The 24,389-nt window shown below is 41.2% G+C and overlaps 1 long non-coding RNA gene across 1 annotated transcript in view; it reads left to right on the forward strand.

The window, feature by feature from the left end:
* The first annotated feature begins 4,707 nt into the window (after window positions 1–4,707).
* The window catches only part of LOC308353581, a 78,149-nt gene continuing 58,467 nt past the window's right edge, over window positions 4,708–24,389 (forward strand). Inside the window, exons 1-2 of the long non-coding RNA XR_013967789.1 lie at window positions 4,708–4,819; window positions 15,887–15,961. This is a non-coding gene — a long non-coding RNA (uncharacterized lncRNA). The remainder of the gene's footprint in view (window positions 4,820–15,886; window positions 15,962–24,389) is intronic.

Consider the following 24,389-nt stretch of genomic DNA (forward strand, 5'->3'; position numbering starts at 1 on the left):
AGTCTTTAAATTGTATCAAATACAAAGGTAAGTTTACAGCCCAAATTCTTTCCTCCTGGCTGTTTTCAAATTTTTTTTTTTTTAAGATTTCTTATTTATTTATTTGACAGACAGAGATTACAAGTAGGCAGAGAGGCAGGCAGAGAGGAGGAAGCAGACTCCTGCTGGGATCATGACCTGAGCCAAAGGCAGAGGCTTTAACCCACTGAGCCACTCAGGCACCCCTCTCCTGGCTGTTTTCTTTTACTTCTGTATGTATGGAGATGTTTCTATCCTAGAGCTACATTATTCCTTTAAAATTGTGATATGAGAGAGTTTGTGGTTTATTTATATTCTTCTATTAATGATTATTTAGCTGGTTTATTCGTTTAGTTAGGAAGGTTTGGGGTTGTGAGCTCATGACAAAGTTAGGAATAACACGTTGATTTAATGGGGGGTATTTTCTTCTGTAAATCCTTGGGCTTCTTGCATACCTTTGGGAAGGACGTAATGAAACTAGCCCAAAATGCCTTTGGAAAGGTATTTTAGATGTTTATACCTCCCTTTCCAGGTCTATTTCCATGGCTTTAGCTGCTTCAGAGACCCAGCAGTATAGGCTCAGTTCAACAGTCTGCAGAAACTACTGTTATGGCTGGATTCTGGTCCGACAAGTTGCCACGAACCCAGCCGTGGAATGGGATCTTCCACACTCTCGCATCAACGTACCTGTCTGGCCTTAGCTCCTTTTTTTTCTCTCCCTCTCCCTTGATTAATCTCATATAATTATGTGTGTACATGTCTGAGGGCAGGGACCATGCCTTATTCATCTTTGTATTTATTCAAGAGCCTGGCCCAGAGTGGTTGCTTAAGAAATGGATATTAGAGAGATATTTACATGTGCACTAGAAATTCTCATTCAGATTCCTGTATTTGGACAACGGGCATTCAGCTTTCTGGATAGGATAAAACGGAATCTATGGGCTTTAGGTACATATTGCCGTTTAAGGGCTGCTATGCGAGTTCAGAAAACCCCATGACTGTCCAGTATTTACCTCACTTCTGTCAGTAGCCATGTCTCAATGCTAGGTGACTCTTAGCCTGGCATGTTTTGGCAAGAAAGAACTCTACCTGGTTTGCCTAATCTACCCTGGCTTCTAGTTTCAACAAGAATTATTTACATGCATTTAATTTTAGCTCTTGGGCTAGAACATGTCATTGTTCTTTTTACTCACCTCCTCCCCTCGCTTTTGGAATCAGGACAGGCATCTTCAGTTCTCGTCGTTCCTGTTTGGTGTGCTCCTAGATGGATTTTAGCTTTGTCCTTCAGCTCTCATGGCGCTCCAAGATATTTTTGAGTCATGTTTCCTTTATAAGAAAATATAGACTATGTCATCACAAAGGGAAATGGAGCTTGGTGGGCTTTCTTTAAATCATTCAGGGACCTCATATCCTGACTTGAAGGAAAATTAAAGCAATGCATTTGGATTAATTTATCTCCTTGGATAGTTCATCTCTAGTCGACTGACAGGATAATGCATTTAGCTCTTATTCAATTTTATCTGTTACTGTCACGGGGAATCTAGAAGAAAAAAATATAGTTGAGGCTTAGTTTTTAAGAAGTCATTGTTAGTAGAATTTTATTTTTTCCCATATTAAGAAGAGAATGAACATCCTAGGAAAATAATAACAAGCTTGGGGCAAAACAATGTTTTGCTGAGTACACCATGAAATGGAAGGTCCTCACAGCAACCTTGCAGAAGTGCTCTGAAAAGTCTCTTGCACAGCTCTGTTTCTTTATAGTACTTACACAATCATATTTCTTAAGGACTTTCTATAAACAATTTTTTTGACAAGAAGCATACGGTCGTAAAAATAAAGAGATAACTGGCAGAAAAGACATTAATGGTTTCTTACTTCTAGACTATGACAGACATAAAGTTATAGATTTCTCTAGTACAGTTTTCCCGTCAATTGTGGCAGACACAGGAAATGCATCACACGGTAGGAGGTATCAGTTCGCCACCTAGAGGAGGTATGTGGAATTCCATATTTCTCCAAACAGGTTTAGTGGGATTGATTCATTCATTTATTCATTCACTCATTCATTCATTCATTCAATTATGTACTTATTTAATTATTTAAAAATAATTAAGTACTTACTAGGCTTAGTTGTTGTACCAGTGCAGATTTGATAATCTAACCAAGAGCTATGGGCTCAAAGAAAGCATTAAGTGTATCTCCTTTTACTTGCACAGCTGCCTCTATTTATTTATTTATGTGAAGATTTATTTATCTGTTTTAGAGACAGTAGAGTGGGAGGAGGGAGGAGAAGGAGAGGGTGAGGGAGAGAGAATCTTAAGCAGACTCCCTGCTGAGTGTGGAGCCCGACACGGGGCTCAATCTCACAACCCTGAGATCATGACCCGAGCCGAAATTGAGAGTCAGGCACTTAACTGAGCCACCCATGTGCCCTTCAGCTGCCTCTCCTTAAACTCTTTTATTTTTAAAAGACTGTAACTCAAATATATGGACAATTCTAAATATATTTCTGATGTCTACTACTTTTAGTTCTCGAGCTCTAATAAAGCCTGTTTTTGTTTGTTTGTTTGTTTGTTTTAATTTGTTCCACCCATTTGCAGCGTAGCTATTCGGGTCTTCTCTACACAAATTGGGAAATGCAGTCTTGGGGAAATTAAATAACAAGTTTCAGGTGTCACAACTACTTCATGATAGTGCCAGTGTCAACCCATGCCAGTCTAGCACCAGAGCCATCACCCTGCTCAGTTCTGGTGTAGTCCAGATGCTCACAAACAGCCAGCCTGCAGGTAGGGGTGTGGACGGTGCTTACAGGTTGAAAGGAGATCATGGCCAGTAGCACTATAAAGCATAAAGTAGGCTTGGGAGGAGCTTGATGAAGCCATCCAACTGGATAGAGTCTACAAAAGATGGTAGGATTGTTCATAGGTATGAATTCCTTGTACCCAGAGGAACAAACTCCATAATTTCCCTGAATTAGTCCAGTTCGGGTGAGAATAGACAGAGGGCTGGGGGCAGTTGGTATGCATGGCTTCCTTCTCCTAACATCGTCAACTACCACTTCATCATGGGATACAGAGACGTACAATTTATAATTTAGTACAACATAAAACTCCTGCGGTCTGTTTCAGTTGAACTGTCATTTCTGTCAAGCACCCAGGGCTGTGAGCATACTCCTGAGATAAAGGAAGAAACTGAACTACTCATGAGGTTCCCCGAATTCCAGGGCCACCAGGCAATCCTCGGTGCCAACACAAATCCCTAGATTTTCTGATTTCAATCCAGCATTCTCTATCCTTGCTCACTGCCAGTAAGATTGGCTTTGCTTGCCGTGATGTTTCTAGTCACTCCTGTGGTTTTATACCACTCCTGCTCTCTCATTAAGCAACTTTCTGTCAAGAAATAGCCATGAAAAAAAAAAAAAAAGAAACAGCCATGAAACCAGAAAACAACTGTACCAGAGACTTGATGGTATAGGAGATAAAACAGAGAAGAGAAGGCGTATTGCAAAGTGGTGTCCTTCAATACAAGAAAGAAGGGCTATATTGGGGGAAAGGAAATGAGAAATGACAGGCAGTCAGTGCTGCGTTGGTGAAGAGAATAACTCTTACACGTGTAACTGAGCCTCTTCACCGGGTATGATCCTGAAGGTTTGTCGCTAGGGTGGACACAAGTGTAATGCACTGTGGAAATTGTCTAGCTGTTGGGATCCTCCTGTAAACCATTTTTTAAAGTGAAGAAAACCCCGATCCACCTCTAGTTTGTTTATGGAGAGGACTTTGCCCAGCTGCACCCGGAAAGCTTGAGAATACCATACAAGCATAACCCTGAGACAATTTTTCTTGGCCAGGAAAATTTGCTTAAAAAGGAACATTAAAATCTGTTTAATTCTACTTCATGGACATGTGATAATGTGCATGGTGACCTTCTACTGTAAACTTGAAAGACTTAACCTTTCTGCATCTATTGCTGAGGGACGAAGGAGAATACTTTCTTAGGGCTTTGAACTACTTCAGTTGACATCTGACTGAAAAGGCAGCTCTAGGGACTGTATCTTACTTATTTTGTATCTTTCTCTGCATCGAACAGCTTTTTTTGAGGTCTAATAAACGGTGCTGCTTCTTATTTAGATTCCAGATATTAGTATTCAATAGATTTTAGTTATTTTAAAGACATTTGGAAGAATTTATATTAAAAAATTGAATCAGTTAGACTTATATTTCCCTCTCACTGAAAACTCCCAGATTCCCGGGGCGCCTGTGTGATTCTGTCAGTTAAGCATCTGACTCTTGATTTTGGTTCAGGTCATGATCTCCGGGTGGTGAGATCCAGCCCCGAGTTGGGCTCTGTGCTCAGTGGGGAGTCTGCTGGAGAGTCCCCCTCTCCTTCTCCCTCTGCCCCTCCCCCCCGCTCACATACACACACTCTCTGTAAAATAAATAAATAAAATCTTTTAAAAATAAACAACAACAAAAAAAGAAAATTCACAGACTCCTAAGCAACTGTTTTCTTTTGGAAAAAAAAAAAACAACAAAAAACCCAGAAGTAAGAGGGAGTGGCCCTGATCTCTGTGCTTTTATTTATATGTGGTTAAAGTTCAAATTTCTCAACATACTATAATCTCAGTGTACTGGCCAAATTCCACGGTGGACAATTAGATCAAGTTTACCAGGGCAGATCTGGATGGAGAGAGAGCAATCACACTGCACTTCTGGGACTCTATTAGCCAGGTTGACTGTGTTTGACACCTGAGTGGTGGGACCCACCTTGCTTGCTGGCTGGCCTTGCCCAGCAGGTTCTACAGGTAAGATCACTGCTGGGCGGCTCCTTGCTAGACCTAGTAGGCAGAAGAGGCCATGAAATAAATGGCTTGATTTTGTGTCTTGAAGGTTCTCTTTCCTATTTCCTCTCCCAAAGCCCTGCTCCTGCCAGCTCTCTAGAACTGAAGCATTAATTTATAACTTCATTCATTTGACAAGTGTTTACTGAACACCTCTACTGTGTCAGGCACTGACCTGGGCTCTAGAAATAAACTTGTGAACTAGATATTTTCTACCTTCAAGGACTTATAAATGAATAATTATAATATTCAGTGGAAATTTTTACAATTGACAGGGCTCAGTAATGCAAATCGTTCTTATTTCTGTCTTTAAAGAGCAGGAAGAGTGGGGCACCTCGGTGGCTCAGTGGGTTAAAGCCTCTGCCTTTGGATCGGGTCATGGTCCCAGAGTCCTGGGATCAAGCCCCACATTGCATCTGGCTCTCTGCTCAGCAGGGAGCCTGCTTCCTGCCCCCCCTGTCTACTTGTGATCTCTGTCAAATAAATAAATAAAATCTTAAAAAAAAAGAGCAGGAAGTGCACAAATCCTTTTTGGGAAGGTATGGCATAGGAACTTATTTGTAGATTTCAACATGTAAAATTAGTGAACGAGTGAAGATTGGTTCATCTATCCTTGTGAGTTCAGAGTTATCCCCACCCCCACTGCTGTACCCTGACTCCGCCGTGTCCAGCAGCACCCCTGCAGTTACATGCACACATTACACACACATACACACACACACACACACACACACAACTTCAATTGTCCTCAAATAGATGCAGCATTCAGTTGTCGAGCACATATTAATGTATTCACCTGGGTGGAGACTGAATTTCCCCTCAAGGAAATAATTTATAATTTAGAAAGTAAGACATTTGCCTCTTTCAAAATGTGACACTACTTCCCCCCTCCTTGGATTGTGAAAACAGCCATTGGTTGCTTTAGCTAATGGTTTCCCAAACTTCAATTGTTTGTGGACCATCTTCATAATTTTTCTATAGTCACATATCACCTGTGCTGTTATGCCTCTGTGAATATGTTGCTATTTTTAAAAAATATTTTATTTATTTATTTGACAGAGAGATCACAAGTAGGCAGAGAGGCAGGCAGAGAGGGGGAAGTAGGCTTCCCGCTGAGCAGAGAGCCTGATGTGGGGCTCGATCCCAGGACCCTGAGACCATGACCTGAGCCGGAGGCAGAGGCTTTAACCCACTGAGCCACACAGGCACCCCTATACTGCTATTTTTAACTTAATTAAATTTATTTAATAGTACTATCTTTTAAATCACTAGGTTGATGTGCTAGCTATAACATTTTCAAATATACTCTAATATAATTCATGATTACTAAATTAAATGTATATTATATATTTCAATATATGTTAAATATATAAATAAAATAAATATAAATAACAAATGATAAAATATACATATAAATAAATATAAAGTAAAGTAAATAAACAAAACTATATATGTTAATGTATTAAATATACATATTTGATTTAGTAGTCATATAGTAGCACAAATCAGTACAAATCAGTACATATCAGTGCTAGATTAGTCATTTATAATGCAAATATATATATACATATGGATACACACACATAGACACATATATTTGTCGGTAGGCATCCCCAGATCTTCTGAAGTGCTCAAGTGCTCTCAAGTATGGCACATACCACACTTTGGCAGGCTTTACAAAAGTAAGGCCCACGTTTGAGAGTGAAGAATGGCAGAAAAAATAAAATGCGTAAGTGTTGGTAATAATCAGCAAGTCACAAGAGCTATTATTTGTTGAAGGCTTTGTGTGTGTCATTTAATTTTATCTTATTTAATCTTTGCTCTCTTGCAGGCATGCATATCACAGAGCTGGGAGACAAAGGGGCGGGAAAGAGGGAAGAGTAGTAGTGGAACTTTCTCGTGCCTAGGGCAGCTGTAACGAACTCACGTCTTAATGTTTCCAGTTTATTCTTTTCTTTAGTTGACTGAGTTTCCACATCTGATTATTTTATGTAAACTGGATGTGATGGTGGCAGATTAAAAAACTTTTAAAATCACATATATTTGTTAATCAAACAAAATAATAACCCCAGAAAAAGGATGTTAGTGTAATTACATGCATTCTAGGAATGGAGGATCAGATGAGAGAAATCAGATTAAAACACGTTTTCTTTTCTTCAGTTATTGGTTTTTTGTTTCTTCTGTTGTTAATCTTTGTCCTACTGATCCATGGCATTTGTTCAAAAGGCTTTTATACTCCCTGGTACAAGTGCCTAACTTATTAAAGGCAAAAAAAATTTTTTTTTAGTAAAATAAACATTGTTCTAAACGTAGCATCACAAAACATGGATGCTGGAAAAGACATACAGGACCTAAGACAGCTCCCTCACTTTACGGAGGGTAAAAGTTGAGTCACAGCAATAATTATGAAAAATTTCCCTGTGTTTTCATAGCTGATATTTTCATCACAAATTTTATGACATGTACTTGTTTTTTTTGCATGCCTGAGTTTTGCTTCCAGCGAATGCTGAGCTCCAAGTACAAACCATGTCTTATTTTTTCTCATTCTGAATTTTTAGTAGAGTGTCATGAACTTGGTGCTGAATCATCATTTTCCAACTAACTAAATGGTACTCTATACCCCATAAACCTGCCTTTGAATTCTTCTTTGACATGAACTTTCTGGATACTTACACCTCATTTAACATTCCATTGTTTATCTTCCCTGTAAAAATGTCGAAGACAGTGTATTTGAGAGATACTTTGGTGAATAATACTTAAATAGAAGGAATGGTGTGCTGTCCATTGTCATATTTATGTATTCTGGGCATAGGTAATATATTTCAGAATGGTCAAAACTAGAAAGTTGAAACATCTAAAGGTGCATGGACTATGTTGATGAGATATTTTCATTGGACATACACATAAATGGTGGGAGCTGTAAGAAACAATGAATTTATCTTCAGCAATTATTGTGGAACAAATTAGCTAAAAATTATAAGAAAAAGATTAAAATACACTAGTTATTTCACATAATTAAACTATCAAACAAGTACTCTGACCTTCTTTTTTCCTCAAGCTTTATTGAAATATAGATATACAAAACTGCACATAATGCATATAATTGATGATTTTGGACATATGTATATACTTGCATAACCATACTCTGATTATTTTTCATAGTAGTCTAATTAAAGTACAGCTTTGGATTTGTTAGTATATTTGAACATGAATGTTTCAGAAGCTTTACCCCTGGCTTTCCCATGAAGGTTCATGCATATTTTTGTTAGTACCTTGCGGTTAACTGAATTACAGCATAGTCATTTATTTAAAAAACACTTTGATTGTTAACACTCTTTAGTGTGAATTATACTTTAAGAATCGTTCTATTTCCAGGGCCCTGTTTTTACTTGTGAAGGTCAGTGCTTCCTCCTTTTTAATCCTCAAGATTGGTTTTTTATAGCTTGATGAGATATGACATGCTTCTCCTACCTCCCCCTCTTTCCGGTACCTTTTTCCTCCACCAGTTTTTTTTTTTTTTTTTTCTTCCCCCTTCCGATTCCTCCTGGCATCTGGACTTCTTTTTTCTGCCAGATGAGTCAGTTAGATTGGAAATGTTGAACGCACATTTTTTTTTTTTTAAATCTTGGCTGGGAAAAGAGGTTGAAGGCAAAATGTGAGGAAACTCACATGGCCCTCCTGACCCTCTCCTGAGAACCCCGCTCTGGATTCAAGGTAGAAAGGGCCAAATGATCCTCCACTGAATATATCTTTCACAAACTCAGGGCTCAGAAAGGTGTTCTTTGAAGAAAGAAATAGAAAAATATTATTTATTTATTTGTGTGTGCTTTTTTTATTAATGTCTCATCTCCCTCCACAAGGGATTTAAGTGAGTTTTACAAAACAAATAATATAGCGGGGTTAAGAGTGAGGGGCGCCTGGATGGCTCAGACTGTTAAGCATCTGCCTTCCGCACAGGTCATGATCAGGGTCCTGGGATTGAACCCTCTGTTGGGCTCCCTGCTCAGTGGGGAGTCTGCTTCTCCCTCTCCCTCTGCTGCTCTCTCTGCTTGTGTGTGTGTGTGTGTGTCTGTCTGTCTGTCAAATAAATAAATAAAATCTTTAAAAAAAAAGAGTGAAAGGAAAAATATGTGGATTTTTTAAAAGGGGGGGAAACACGGGCAGATTTATAAACTGAAAATGAATTGTTTGTATTCTAGCATACTGTAACTACTGTATTGAATGTTTCTTATATATTAGGTAAAACGCTAATCAAAATATCGAATCTAATTGAATGACATAGTGTATTGAATTTGTTTAGATTTTGTAGGTGTAGAAACTGAGGCTTAGAGAGTTTAATTCATTCAACTCCACTGCTAATTTAGTGAGGGTGTGCATTGGACTTGAACCCTCTGGTAATCTCACCGAGTCACTGCTATAACCTCTATAGCTTGCTTTTTGACACAAGTATGTATTATTAATGGTAATCCATAGAACTGTCTCAGAAAATGTACAAATAACTTAGCTTCATTAAATTAGTCAATTATTTTTTTCACCTGTCAATGCTTAATAAGTGGAATAGGTTTGGGGAGTGGTACTTGTTGGGTGCTGGTGGTAGCTGTGGTTTTGATGGAGGAAGTAGTAAAATACTTAGGCTGTCCCTGGTCTTTGTCATAATGCAGGCCAAAAAGTAGTTCACTTGAAGTCTGAAGTTATTTTTAGAGGTTGTATTCTTTACCAAGGTCTTGGTGTTAGGGGATGCCTGGGTGACTCAGTTGGTTAAGCGTCTGCCTTTGGCTCGGGTCATGATCCCAAGGTCCTGGGATGGAGTCCTGCCTTGGGCTCCTTGCTCAGTGAGGAGCCTGCTTCTCCCTCTGCCTGCTGCTCCCCCTGCTTGTGCTCTCACTCTCTCTCTCTCAGACAAATAAATAAATAAAATCTTTTAAAAAAAGATCTTGGTGTTAGATAAGCCATATAGACTTAACAATATGTTACAAAGTGAAGATACAACAGTATAAAGTTCTGCCATGATGTAAATTCCTCAAAATTGTGGTTCTGGCTCTTTAAAATCTTCATAAATTACCATGACATTCATTTAACAATACTTCATACATACATACAATAGTACAATACCATATTGTAGTTTCATAAATTGGACCTAAAATTAATATATTGGCTGTATTAAATATTAAATATTTAATAGGCTGAAATTTTGTTTGCCCTGGCCTCAGAACATAGGAAACAAATTTGGGACAACTTAAATAGCTCAGGTCTCTTGAGAAAATTCTCAGCTTCTTTGAACAACTTCTTTTCTTCCAGATAAATTTTCCTTGTAGAAAATAGGAGCCATCAGAATGATTCCCTACACCTCAGAGCAACCCGAAAGTAGTTTATTGAGCTAGATCAGAGCAACGATTTGAGAAGAATGTACTGACTCTTATTATGTCTTCACACCATGGTAGGAATTTCATGCACATCATCTTGTTTAATTTTTTTATTTTGTCTAATTTTCATAGGAACTCCATGAGATATCATTATCCCACTTTTTAGAAACTGAGGAACCACATAAAGATCAGAGAAGTAAAATAATGTACGCTTCCAAGGCCACATTCATGATGGACCCTGAATTTGAATCCAGATAGGATGCTATGCTGCCTGCGCCCGCAAGGAACCTTTAAGGTTGTCATGGAGACCTGACTCTGTATAGATAGTTGCTGCAAAAGGAGGAAAAATGCAGGAGGGTCTGGTGCATAGGTTTCAAGTAGACATCTGTACTCGATTAAAAGGTACAACTATTGTATTCTATTTATCAAGTAGAGGTCTATCATGTTCCATATATTTTCCCACTCTGTACTCTCTCCAAGGCGATAAAGGTGTCTAGGAAGGGGGATTAGGGTATATCTGCTATGTTTAGTAGTTTTAACACTTGCCTCTTCTTTCTCCAACATCGAGTCTATCTTTTTTTAAAAAATATTTTATTTTTATTTCTATTTTTATTTATTTACTTGAGAGACAGAGATCACAAGTAGGCAGAGAGAAAGGAAGGGAAGCAGGCTCCCCACTGAGCAGAGAGCCCGATGCGGGGCTCAATCCCAGGACCCTGGGATCATGACCTGAGCCGAAGGCAGAGGCTTTAACCCACTGAGCCACCCAGGCGCCCCTCCAGTCTCTCTTTTGATGAGGAGAAGAAAAGTCATTCTTGTTCAGTCATATTGACCAACGAACAGACTTCTGTCACCTTGGCACCAGATATATGTTATCCACACTTACAGAATTGAAAGCACACATCCACGGGGGCTTCTCTTGGGAAGAGAATGTATGAGATACAATGAAAGAGAATGCATATTTTTAAAATCCTAGAGACCTAGAATCAAGTCCTGGGGTTGACACTTTTTAGTAGTGTGGCCTGCTTTACTATTGTGAGCACCAGTTTCTTTTTCTGAAAAATGAGTGTGATTCAGATTACTCCTGAGTTATCATAAAGGTAAAATGCAAGTAATGCTGGTAAATTTATGACACTGATAGACAGGAAGCAAACTGGATGGGAAAAGAATCTTTTTATCTCCCGTCCTTGCACAGGCCCCTCTCCCCTCCCCTTCCTCTTCTCCCCTCCACTCTCCTCCCTCTTTTCTTCTCTTTTCCTTATTTTTTTCTGTACCCAAGTTTTGCATGGGCTCTACAACTCTGTGTATGTGTCTTATCGTAGCAACTGTGTACAAAGGAGAAATTGAATGTTTGCTTTCATTTATAGGCTGATATAAATATTTCATCCTCACAAGTTTTAGAAGGAAAGTCTGGATGCTGGTGAACTGGTGAGAAACAAGCAGTTGTTTCCGAGATTTAACTTTGACTCAGGCATCAGAGAGACATTCTTTCATCTCTGTTGCAACTCTATGCTTCCGAGAACTGCTGAGCTGAAGCCCTTAGCACTTGTGATCGGTTAGCCAAGCAGCAAGTCTGAACCCAGCAAAGCAGCCTCTAATGCTGCCCTGTGTTACAGATGCTAAAATGCATCATAGCTATTACTTATTCTGATGCTTACAGTTCAAAGTCAATTGTACAGAATTCCTTATATCATTTTATGATTTTAAAGAAAATATATTTTAAAACAGAGCTAATTAACAACAATGACAACAACGATAAAGAAACAAAGACCTACCATATAGCTTCCTCCTAAATATTTTCCCTTTAAGGGGATTTTGAGATCCAGCTTTTCTGTGGTTACATACTAGATGAACAGATATTAAGTTGGAAAACCAAGGATGATGTAGACCGTTGGGGATATTTTAGAGCTAGATCTCATCAACAACCAGCTTGCCAATATCATCCTGCGAATGTCTTTCTGTACTAACCTTGCTGCCCCAGGTCATGGACCTCTAAGATTGAGGCTGACTGAGAAATCTCTCAGTGGGGCCAGGCTGTGGGAATGAGGGAGCTGGCCAAAGGACGCATACCAACCAAAGATCCTCATCATATTGGCCTGCCTCTCCTGATCTTCCACTTCTCAACAAGATCTCTTTTTTTTCCTTCTCTTTTGTATAATTCCAATGAAATAATTTTATTGAATTTCACGGAAGAGACTATTTATGGGGCTAGTGGCAGTTAGGGTTCTCCATTGGAGTAGTAGGTTTCACAATCACTTGTATAAATTGCATGTACTCTTTTCTTGGAGTCAGAATTCATTCTTTTTTTTTTTTTTTCTGTCAGAGTTCATTCTTAAGTCCTTTCAAGTTAAATGTCTTTAATTGCTTCTCTTAAGGTTCTATTGTTTTTTGAGGGGAGGAGATAATTTCATGGAATATACTGAGTCAGCAAGCCCTTTCAGTGAAGCAGTAGGACAAATGAATGGATTTTTGGACTGCCTTGGGTGAAGGAAGAAGATATTTGGGAGGACACGGGAGAAGTGGGGAGGCCAAAAGGGGTGGATATGTAAAAACGTTCCAGGATTCTAGCCTCAACTCTACCCTCCTTTGTCATTTTGGTGGCCATTTTGACAGTGAGAAATACTGATGACAAACTTAGTCTTCTCATTTGAAAATGAGAATCATAACTGTGCTTGCCTCAGAAGGATATTGCAAAATCCAAATGCAGTAACTTGTGTAAGAGGCATAGCACTATGCTTTCCATTGTGCAAGGGCCCAACAAATGCCAGCCATTCAGATATGATTATTACTCCCGCTTTAAAAATGCTATTGTTTAGACCTTCGCAGTTAGTGTTTCTAGATAATTTCTAATAACTAAGCTAATATGCTATGACGTTCTTCTAGGGTTAGAGCATTCTAGTGAAGCATATTAGACAGCTTTCCTGAGTCAGTACAGCTTTTTAGGACCAAATCTGAATGCCTACTTGGAACATATCTAACTCCAAAGCAACCACCTGAGGTAGCAGGGGGGGGATAGGAAATCACTTTTTAGACATTCATCCTAACTGAATAAAATTCCCAAATAGCTCAGTGCTACATCTGAAGAGTAGTTTTTTCTCTAAATGGAATAACCAGAGAATATAAGAAAATTTCTTCCTGTTCTATGGCATTTACCCAAGAAATGCAGCCCTTCAGAACTGGGTCCTGTAGGCGCTTTACTTATGAACCTTCTTTGTCTGCTTCTTGGGAACTCTTCTTTCACACCTAACCCCCACGCCCCCTTCCAGTAACTGCCTGTTCCTATGTGAGGGGCCACAGAGGGGCTGACCTACAGACCAACCAGAATACATGCCCAAATTTTATTTTTTTAATTTTTAAAGATTTTATTTATATATTTGACAGAGATCAAAGTAGGCAGAGAGGCAGGCGGGGGAGTGGGGGAAGCAGGGTCCCTGCCGAGCTCGATTCCAGGACCCTGGGATCATGACCTGAGCCGAATGCAGAAGCTTAACCCATTGAGCCACCCAGGCGCTCCATGGCCCAACTTTTAATAGCAAGTCAAAATGCCCAAGCCTCAAGCAGGGACAGAAGAGAAGCCCAGTTTCCTTCACAGAGCTAGAACTAAGCTCTAATTAAGATTGTGGGCCCCAAAGCCAGACAGACTTGAATTTCAGTATCAGTTTAGACAATAAATTGGTTCAGAAACTTAGGCATACTGTATAACATTATTAAATAATTCACACATCACAGGACTGTCATTGTAATGAAGAGGAAGTGAAATAATACCGTACAGTGCTTCGTAGATTGGCCGGCATATAGTAAACAATAATCAGTTGCTCTTCCTGCTTTTCCCTCAAAATACTTTCTCTCTGGCCTCCTAGCTGTCATGACAGGCAGTCTTCTGTAGACTCCACTACAGAGACCTGGAGAGAAAAATGGTCTGAACCATCTACACAACTGTCTTTTCCCCTACAAGGAAGGGTGGCGATTTTGTTCTAAGGTATCTAGATTGTCTTTATCACTTAACTTACTCAGGTGCTTGGTCAATCCACGCTTCTCTTTTATGCAGTTGGAAAACATTAAAAGAGTTGTATGTACACGCCCACACTTAAGTGTGTAGATAGGAATATGCCTTCTGTAACCTTTAGCTCATCTGTCCTCTCCTATGGCTTCAAAAGCATGTGAGGTGGGTTTTATATCTCCGATTTTATAATTAAAGGAGAAGGAAACACAGAAAAGCACTTGGGCTGAGCCAAAAAAGCCTTGCAGCGGATTAGGGCTAGAGCTGGGCGCTTCGGAGTCCTGGGCAGTTTTTCTTCCTCCCTACCGCTCTGATGACTGTGGAAGTGAACTGCACTAGAACTTGGCTGCCAAAGAAGGCCCAGTGGAGAGGTCACCAAAGGAAACAGCGTGGCTGACATCCAATTAAAAGTTAAAATCCCACCAGGCAATCTCTCCTTAGCTGACGACAGGAGCTGCTGTCAACAGTGAGGTCTAACCGCTTTGCGAGCCTCAGGGATGCTCGCAAGAGCCCGGGGTGACCCGCGCAGGCTTCCCGAGGGAGCGCTGACTGCTCGGGCGGGTTCTGCCCTGGCTGTCTTCGGCGGATGAATGGGCTATAGTCAGACGATCAGGGGCGGTAACCCTTTTCTAATAACCACCCCAGGCTTTGGCACCTAACGCTCTGGCACTGTCTAGGGAAGCTCTTTATGCTCCTTGGCGCTACTCGTCAAGTCAAGCCGCTAGTCTCATTTTGCCGGGACATCGGACAGGGCCCGTCGGATCGCTCAGCCCCGTGGACGCAGCGCGTGCCCCGCAGAGCGCTCCGAGAGGGTTCTGACTGCCTCCGACCCCGGTCCGTGCGGCTTTCCCGTCCGTGGTTCCCTGTTGTCAGGATGTGGTCCCGAGTTAATGACATAAGGAAACACTTTGATGCCTGTATTGCCTGCTCGGTTTTCTTGAACCTCACATGCACTGGCTTCACCCTGTCCGGACTCCAGAGCCCCGCGCGCTCCTCTCCGCTTCCTGCGCAGGCCTTCCTCTGGTTTGTGGGCTGCGGGCTGCGTGCTGCGGCTCGGCCCTTCGAGACGCTCCGTGAGGCCCTGCTCCGCGTTTTTGTGGGTGGCTTCATCCAGCCCCGGGCTCAGGTCCCTTTTCCCAGTTCTAAAACCTGAAATAGCTCTCTTGCTGTTCGTCCGTAGCAGTCCCTTTCAACTCTCCCTCCCGCCCTCACAGTGGGTAAGCAGGAACTAGGCTCCTTTCCCAAACCTTGATTTTAGAATACCTACATTTCTGCAGCATGATGTTTGGAAGACTAATCGAAGTATGTTCAACTTGAATGGATTTGATGACTTCATAAAGATTCCTTGCCAGGTTTTTGGTTTTTTGCCTTGTTTTTTTCTGAAAGAGCCAGCTTAAAATCTTTGCTAATCTTCTTGAATTTCTTCCTAAATGCAGTTACAAATAATGCCTCTTAAAACTAATTCTCTAGGGGTGTGTTTGGCTCAGGTCATGATCCCGGGGTTCTGGGATCAAGTCCTACCTCAGGCTCCCTACTTGGTGGAGAGCCTGCTTCTCCCTCTACTTCTACCCCTCCCTCTGCTTGTGCACTCTCTCTTTCTCTTTTTCTCAAATAAATAAATAAAATCTTAAAAACAAAAACTAATTCTCTATATTTGCCATTTGGTAGCCTCCTGCTGGCACTCTGGAGGGCTAAGGAGTCCTGAAGATTGGGTCTTCAGAAGGGAAGTGTGAAAGCCTCGACGTAAGTAAAAACCACCTAAGACTCTAAATTTCAAGGAAGGTTGGAGATTTTTGTGGAGACCCTTAAAATGCTCTCTGTCAGTTACCACCGTGAGCTTTCTTCTTCTCCTTATATTATATATCTTATGTATCTTTCTTCTTCTTCTTACATCATGTTCACATTGACTTGTTCCATGTGTGTACCATATATGTTTCTTTTTTTTTTTTTCAATTTTATTCATTTATTTGTGAGAGAGAGAAAGAGCAAGAGCAGGGGAAGGGAAGAGGGAGAGGGAGAAGCAGACTCCCTGTTGATCAGGGAGCCCAACACGGGCTCTGTCCCAGGACCCTGAGATCATGACCCAAGCTAAAGGCAGATACTTAACCAACTGAGCTGCCCAGGCGCCCCTGTATTTTTTTGATCTGGGTAGATAAGCCACATTTATAGATTTAAAGAAGATTGTATCAGCTGCTGCCAGGAAGTTTTTCCTGAGTCAGTTAAGAACCTGTGAAACTTAACCCTTGACGTTTCATTAGCTGCAGTTTGTAGTAAAATCAACTTTCATCTCAAACATGGCTACATGGTCCTAATAGTACAGTAGAAAGAGAGGGCAAGCCCTATTCTTCTTTCTGACACCCCTACAAGTCCATATTGTGACCTTAATTGAGGGACTTCTTGCCTTGTCCAATAAAAATCATTGCAAATTCTAACACTTGCCTTCAACCAAAAATAAAATTACAGGGCTTTACTATTTTTCCAGTGCTCTTAAAGATTTAAAGTTTGGTCTGGGGGCTTCCTGAGGGCATGGACTGTTTCTGAGTCAGTCACCATCTTACCCACAGGCACTTACATGGTGCCTGGAGCACCATATGGAAAGTGCCCAATGAATGAAATGAATGAATGAAAGGAAAGATAGAACCAGAGCCACATTTTAGTGGCCTACCTGTATGTCTTCTGGGTAATGGTGTATTTAAAAGGGGATAGAGATAACACATCTCTAAAAGGAGATGAATGGCATATTTAACACTTCCCAAGAAGACAAAATCCAGCTTCTATCGCTTGATCTAGGTCTTTGATTACAGAGCCACTGAGAATTCCCCGTGGCTGAATATGGATGAAACTTTAAGGCAAGCTAAAGGCCCAGGCGGCCCTGTGGACATCAATACTCCCATGGAGCACTTTCCAAGAAGAAAAGTGTGGGCTTGCCGGTCTTTTCATCAAAACTCCTAGAATCTGGCTGACTGCCTGGTTTATCCCAGGACATTAGTCAGCCCACAAATCCCACATTTGTTTATTCAGTCCAGAGCAAGTGAATACTGCCATTCTCCCATCTCCTTTGTTGGCAAATGCTTTGTTAACCTGAATTGAGCTCTGCAACACAAAATGAAGTGACTAATCTTTCGGGGGGTTTCCCCCTCCCAGATTCTTGTATGAGCAACTGAGTCGATAGGCCACAAAGCCTCATACTGTCCTTTCCCCTCATGCTGCCCTTTTATTCTGATGGGTTCACATTGTACTTAAGGAAACCAATACCTTCCAGAGTGTGGTTGAAGTGGCGCCACCATTAAGAAAAGGAGGTTACGGGACTTTTTAGTCTTGTGAGCAAATGTTAGCCAGGAAAGAGGTTGGGTTGATTATTTATACTTAGGCAGTCTACTCCTGGGCACTGGCGATAGGTGTCACTTCGCTCACCTCGCACTCTCAGAAATCTTTCTGATTCGGAATAAGTGGGTCTGAAAGTGCAGGAGGTAGGAATTGTAATACAAACACCCAGTTTGGATGATCACAGCATTACTATGTGATGGGTCTGGAATATAACCTAAAAAGGAGAGATATCCTCAATCACTGGACGGTTTGTCCGTCTGCAAAGATCTGGAAGGACTTGGACTTTTTAGCGAAAGTATAAGGATCTGTATTTCTGAATTGCCATTGACCTTGAAAGAGCGGTTAGTCTGGAAGACAATTGAGGTGGAACGTAGTATGCGGTAGAAGAGGGCATAAAGGAAATCATACTGACATTCTTCCCATAAATCCCAGTCATTTTTATGGTAGGTTGCACGTAGAAGCTTGGCAGGTGATTCTCATTCATCGTTAGGCCTGGAAATTCTATTTGGTTCATGAAGCTTGGACTGTGTTTCCCATGGATAACCTGTTTTTCTCTCTCCTGTTCTCCCAACTCTTGACCAGAGCTACCTTCCAGATGACTTTTTTTTTTTATTTTTTTTTAAAGATTTTATTTATTTATTTGACAGAGATCACAAGTAGGCAGAGAGGCAGACAGAGAGAGAGAAGGAAGCAGGCTCCCTGCCGAGCAGAGAGCCCGATGCAGGGCTCGATCCCAGGACTCCGAGATCATGACCTGAGCCGAAGGCAGAGGCTTTAACCCACTGAGCCACCCAGGCGCCCCCCAGATGACTTCTTTCTAACACACTCATCCTCCCCCATATAAGAGAATGCAAGTACATGCTGATGTTGGAAGGAAGAACACTCAAGAATTGTTGCCCGACTTATAACCCAAGGCTTGGATTGGTACAGTCTTTTTTAGATTTTTAGTGTGAGGTTCAGGGATCACAAACGTTGTTTCATCCACAAGACTTTTGCAGATTGTTATTTTCATACCTGTGATCTTAAGGAAACATCAGTCAAATGGTTTTTAAAGGGGTGCCTGGGTGGGTCAGTCGGTTAAGCATCTGTTTTTGGCTCAGGTTGCAATCTCGGGGTACTGGGATCAAGCCCCATATCAGGCTTCTTGCTCAGAGGGAATCTGCTTCTCCCTCTCCCTCTGCTCCTCCCTCCTGCTCAGTGCATGCTTGCGCTCTATCTGGCTCTCTCTCTCTCTCAAATAAATAATAAATCTTTTAAAAAATGGTTTTTAAAATAGGCATTAGTTCAGGATCTATGAAGACAAGGACTGTGGCAAGACCTTTGTCTGCATTACCCTGTGTTTTCATCACATGGTCTTAAAAAAAAAGATATTTAAAAAAAGATCTGTTTTCTGGGAATGATCACTCCCACTGTTTTGTTATAGAGGGTCAGGAAAATGCGTAAAAAATTCCTGGGCTTGGGTGCAGATGATGCTTGTGCTGGCAAACAGAAACTTAAAGTGATAAAAGATTTTTGTCCTTTGTAGATACTTCTCCAGACTTGAGTTCTGTATTTTTGGATTTGTCTCATTGAAAATCTTCATTGAGCACCTAATGCATGCCAAATATTCGGCTCGTCATGAGGGGTTGTGAAGCCTTTACTATAGTCCAGATGGGATACAGGTAGAATGGAAAGAGAATACATATACTTATAGCAGAAAACAAAATAAAATACAGTGTACAAAGGACTATGGGAGATTATGGTAGAAGAGGGCATATTTTATTAGTGGAGTCAGGAAATGCATTTCCAAGGTCATGGCATTCTTGCTAGGTCACAAGGCTAGGATGCTGTTAGGTGAGGAGGCATCCCAATGCAAGAGAATAAGAGCAGAAGCACACGGTTGCGAGAAAGGGGAATGGAGCTGAGAGTATTGCCATACTGGTGGAGGCAGGGAAATGAAGGCTGGCTGGCTGAGCCTCGTGCACACAGCTGACCGTGCGGCCTTCCTTGAACCATTGTTTGCTCCAGAATCATGGCACCTCTTGGCTCTTCACCAGTCTTAGCTGGCCAGTGCTTCTCAGTCACCTCACCTGAAGGGCTATCGAAGGACCTCAGCATCCGATTGTTCCTAAATTGCTATCGTTTAAATATTCAGTATTTAACCTCTATATGCCAGTGGTCTCTAACTTGGTTAAGTCTCCCCAGCCCCATGCCCTGACCTCTAGGCTCTATATCACATTGTCTATTGAACATTCCACTTTGATGTCTAAATTTCTAGGCCCAAATAGAACTCCTGATTCTCTGCTCCCACACGCCCTCCACTTTGCTGCTGGAAATCCTCCTCTTCTACCAGTCTTCCCCGTCTTAGTTAATAGGCCTGCCACCTACCTAGTCGCTTAGGCCCCCCAACCTTGGAGGTAGTCTAGATATGGCCTTTCTCTCACCCTTACCATTTAATAACACATATTTTGAGTTCCCCTCTATCTCACCCAAACAAGCAACCGTTGTTTTTTGTTTTAAGCCTGTGGTAGTAAGTCTTGCCTCCAAATGCACATGAATCACTCTGATAAAAATAAATATTAAGTTTAAAGAAGATTAGTTTTGGGGGCACCTGGGTGGCTCAGTGGGTTAAGCCTCTGCCTTCGGCTCAGGTCATGATCTCAGGGTCCTGGGATCGATCCCTGCATCGGGCTCTCTGCTCAGTGGGGAGCCTGCTTCCTCCTCTCTCTCTCTGCCTGCCTCTCTGCCTACTTGTGATCTCTGTCTGTCAAATCAATAAATAGAATCTTAAAAAAAAAGAAGAAGATTAATTTTACAGAGATTGTCTCTTGATTCCCTTCCAGAAATTAACGGCTGAGTTGTCCACAGGAGCTACATGTTCCTCAGTTTACATCTATGTTGGAATTTATTTCTTCCAAGTTTCAAAGAATCTTCACCTTCTCTTGGCTTTCAGGCCCAGTGGCGATGGATTGGATACACAAATATATGTCCTGACAGACAAACAAATGTTATGTCCCCCTGTATCTGTTGTGTAGTGAAAATAACAATAAGGATGCAAATGAGAGTGGTGCTTAGTACCAGATAGTGGTCCTAGCAGTACTCAAGGCACCTGCTAAGCCCTGCCGTGCCCTGTAACGTCCACTGGGGTTTTAAACCTCACAATGCCCCTCTGGGATGATATGTCATTGCCTTCATTGTAGGCCTGCCTAAGGTCACATTGCTGGGAAGTGGCAGAGAATCAAGACATGAATTTATTCCTGCTAGACTCCAAATGTTTTTACCAAACATAATTTAGAATTCTGAGTCACTGAATAAAGGTAGACGCAGCTTCCAGGGCAAAGAATATTTTGGCTGGCCACACTCAGGAAGACATAAAGATGTAGCTCGAGAAACACGGAGTGGTGGAGAGAATAGACCCTGGTTACATCACCTTCCATAGGCTTGCAGGGTGTATTCTTTATGTAATTTTCAAGGTAATTTTATTTGGGGGACTTCCAGAAAAATAGCCATTTATTTAGTTTTTTTGCCCTAACATTCATTTCTTCTTAGTCCCTCCAATGGGCACCTTCACTGACATCAAAAGTATAGAAAGAGAAATCAGGGAGAAACATGAACCTAATAAGAAAATAAATGAAATTATTTGAAAAAATTTCCAGGAGAGAACAATACTTTGCAAGCCTTTCAGTCTTTTTTTCTTTCATTATTTATTTATTTGAAAAAAATTTATCTATTTATTTGACACAGAGAGAGAGATCACAAGTAGGCAGAGAGGCAGGCAGAGAGAGAGAGGAGGAAGCAGGCTCCCCACTAAGCAGAGAGCCCGATGTGGGGCTTGATCCCAGTACCCTGAGATCATGATCTGAGCCAAAAGCAGAGGCTCAACCCACTGAGCCACACAGGCATCCCATCTTTTTTTCTTTCTTTTAAAAAGATTTTTATTTATTTATTTGAGAGAGAGAGAGCATGCAACCAAGCGCAAACAGGGGAGAGAAGCAGAGGCAGAGGGAGAAACAGGCTTCCCACAGAACCTGATGCTGAACTCGATCCCAGGACCTTGGGATCATGACCTGAGCCAAAGGCAGATGCTTAACTAACTGAGCCACCCAGGGGTCCTCAATATTTATTTCTTGTTGAATTTGATAGAGCACCATATAAACCTGACCAAAAACAGTAAGAAGGAGACTGAATTAGTCAGGAGAAGCCAGGTTATGCTATGGTAACTAGAACCACAAAATCTCTGTGGCTTAAAAAGTAAAGGATTATTCTCACTCATGACACATGCTCACCAATGGTCACATCAATGGCTTCTTTTATTCAGCATCAGTTTTTACCCCTATCTCTCACTCTGGTCATAGGTCCACTTTTTTTTTTTTTTGGTCTTTATGTAGAAACTACCTCAGAAGAACCTCTTGAACATAGAAGTTCTTTGAACTATTATTGATTTTGTTTGAGGCTCTAAATGCTTCCCTGGACAGATGATTACCCTCTTTGGTTGGGTTTTGGAACATCCTGCATTTGAAGTAGTCTACTTGATTGATTTCACTCGGCATAATCTCTTCCAGTCCCGTCCATGTTGATACAAAAGTTGGGTCTTCATCCTTTCTGATGGGAGCATAATACTCCATTGTGTATATGGACCACATCTTCCTTATCCATTCATTCGTTGAAGGACATCTTGGTTCTTTCCACAGTTTGGTGACCGTGGCCACTGCTGCTATAAACATTGGGGTACAGATGGCCCTTCTTTTCACTACATCTGTATCTTTGGGGTAAATACCCAGTAGTGCAATTTCAGGGTCATAGGGAAGCTCTATTTTTAATTTCTTAAGGAATCTCCACACTGTTCTCCCAAGTGGCTACACCAACTTGCATTCCCACGAACAGTGTAAGAGGGTTCCCCTTTCTCCTAATATGTATTTCTTGGAGATATCTTTGGCTCTGAGAGTTCCTCCAAGTGAGACAATATTCTCTAATTTCAAGCATGGGCTTTGGAAGCAGATGGGAGTCTGAGGTGGCTTTGCCACTTACTAGTTGTATGACATTGTGCAATGTCTCAAGTTCTCTCTTACCTCTAGTTTCCTTGTTTGAACTAGGTTTTTGCTCATTATTTGAACAGGGAAAAGTGGTTGGATTCGAGGAACGGCAGGAGATAATATTAGTAGAAATTGTTGATGAATTGGGTGAGGCAGAGGGAGGAGGCAAGGATGACTATGAGGTTTCTATCTCAAGCACCTGGGTGGTGATGCCTTTTACTGAGCAGGAGATAGGAGAATCGATTTGGTGTGTATATGTGGGGGGGGGGGGTTGTGGGTATGGGTTTGGGTGAGAGAGAGAGAGAGAGAGAGCCTGCATGCATGAACATACCATGGAGAGAGAGTCTTACTGAAAAAAAGATGTTAATTTTGGACATGAGGATTTGAGGGGCTTTGTCAATATATATATATGTGAAAATGTTGAGTTGAAGTTTTAATGGTGCATAGGAGGGAGGTCTGGACTGATAACAGAGACTAAAAAGTCCTTTGCATGAAGAAGATAATTTAAGTATAAGAGTAGATGAGATGTACTTCTGAAAATGAGAAGACAAGAGAGCCTAGGGTGAGGCTTGAGAAATTTTCTGTTTAATAGTCTCACAGAGTGGGTAGAAGATTCTTCAAAAAAAAAAAAAGTTTGCTTTTATGAAACTACGATTTTCCTCTTACGTTTCTGGACATCATTTTTTTTTTCAATGACAAAAAAGATAATGTCTGCTTACAGTAGGGGAATGGGCTCTGGTAGGGTTCCTCAATAGAGATGTCAAGGTTTAAAACAATGACCAAGGAAAATAGGAAGGAGAGTTGATCAAGGGAAAGGATTAGAGAGATGTGCTGAAGTCCTAAAATCAGAGACCATATGTTTGTTATAACGGTAATCCAAATGATTATAACATTTTCCTAAGGAGTGTTCAACTTCTAGGTACCCATGATGTTAACCTTATGTTGGGAGTTTGCCTAATGAATGCAGTGTAGGAAGAGACACACATGGATTTGTGTGTGCTGGTGGTGGGTAGTTCAGATACTCTACTACTTATAGTTTGTTTAGAGGAAGGCTGATGGACTGTGGGGGAAATGAAGACCCAGGAGCTGTAGGACTCAGTGAGTTTGAGGAGCAGGTGCATGCAAGGGAAGATCCTGAGAACACCGAAGGAAAGCCATCTGGGTCAGAAGACGCAATGTTCGCAGTTAAGATTTTGTGTGTGGAATCATTCTTGGTGATGACAAAGTTCAGGATGTTTTCCCTGGAGTGTGGGGGAGTCTAAGTTGAGTGAAGGTGAGATTTGTTATTGTATTTGAGGTCAAGGAATAGTAGCTTGAAGGTGTTGGGTGGATTGCCCACAAAGATACTAAAGTTTTCTAGATGTGGGCAGAAGTGGGGTTGAGAAAGAGAGAGGAGTGTCATGTCCTGAAGAATGTGACTGGGAGGTCAGTAGATGATAGAAACATAGTGCATAGTGTGGGGAGATGATTATTGGTTTTTTCGTTTGTTTGTTCTATTGTTTTTCTTTCTTTCTTTTCTTTTCTTTTTTTTTTTACAAAAAGAAAGAAGATTCCAGAAGGCATAGTGTTTTGAAGAGAGAAGACAGAGAGGAAGTGTAGAGCAGTAAGGGGTTAAGGACAGGGGAGAGAAATTGGCTTTCCTTTGGCATTTGAGGATTATAGGAATGGAAGCCTTAATTGAAATTAATTGACCACAGCTATTCCAAAGATGGAGTGAATCATTTGGTGACAAAGATGTCTGAAGGTCTGAGGTGGGATCTGGCCCAGTCATGTGTGGGTGGGCTCACTGTGTGGGAACTGGGGTCACAAAGTCACTGAGCATGGGCTGTGTC

Source organism: Martes martes, assembly GCF_963455335.1.
Source record: "Martes martes genome assembly, chromosome: 12".
Classification (NCBI taxonomy): domain Eukaryota; kingdom Metazoa; phylum Chordata; class Mammalia; order Carnivora; family Mustelidae; genus Martes; species Martes martes.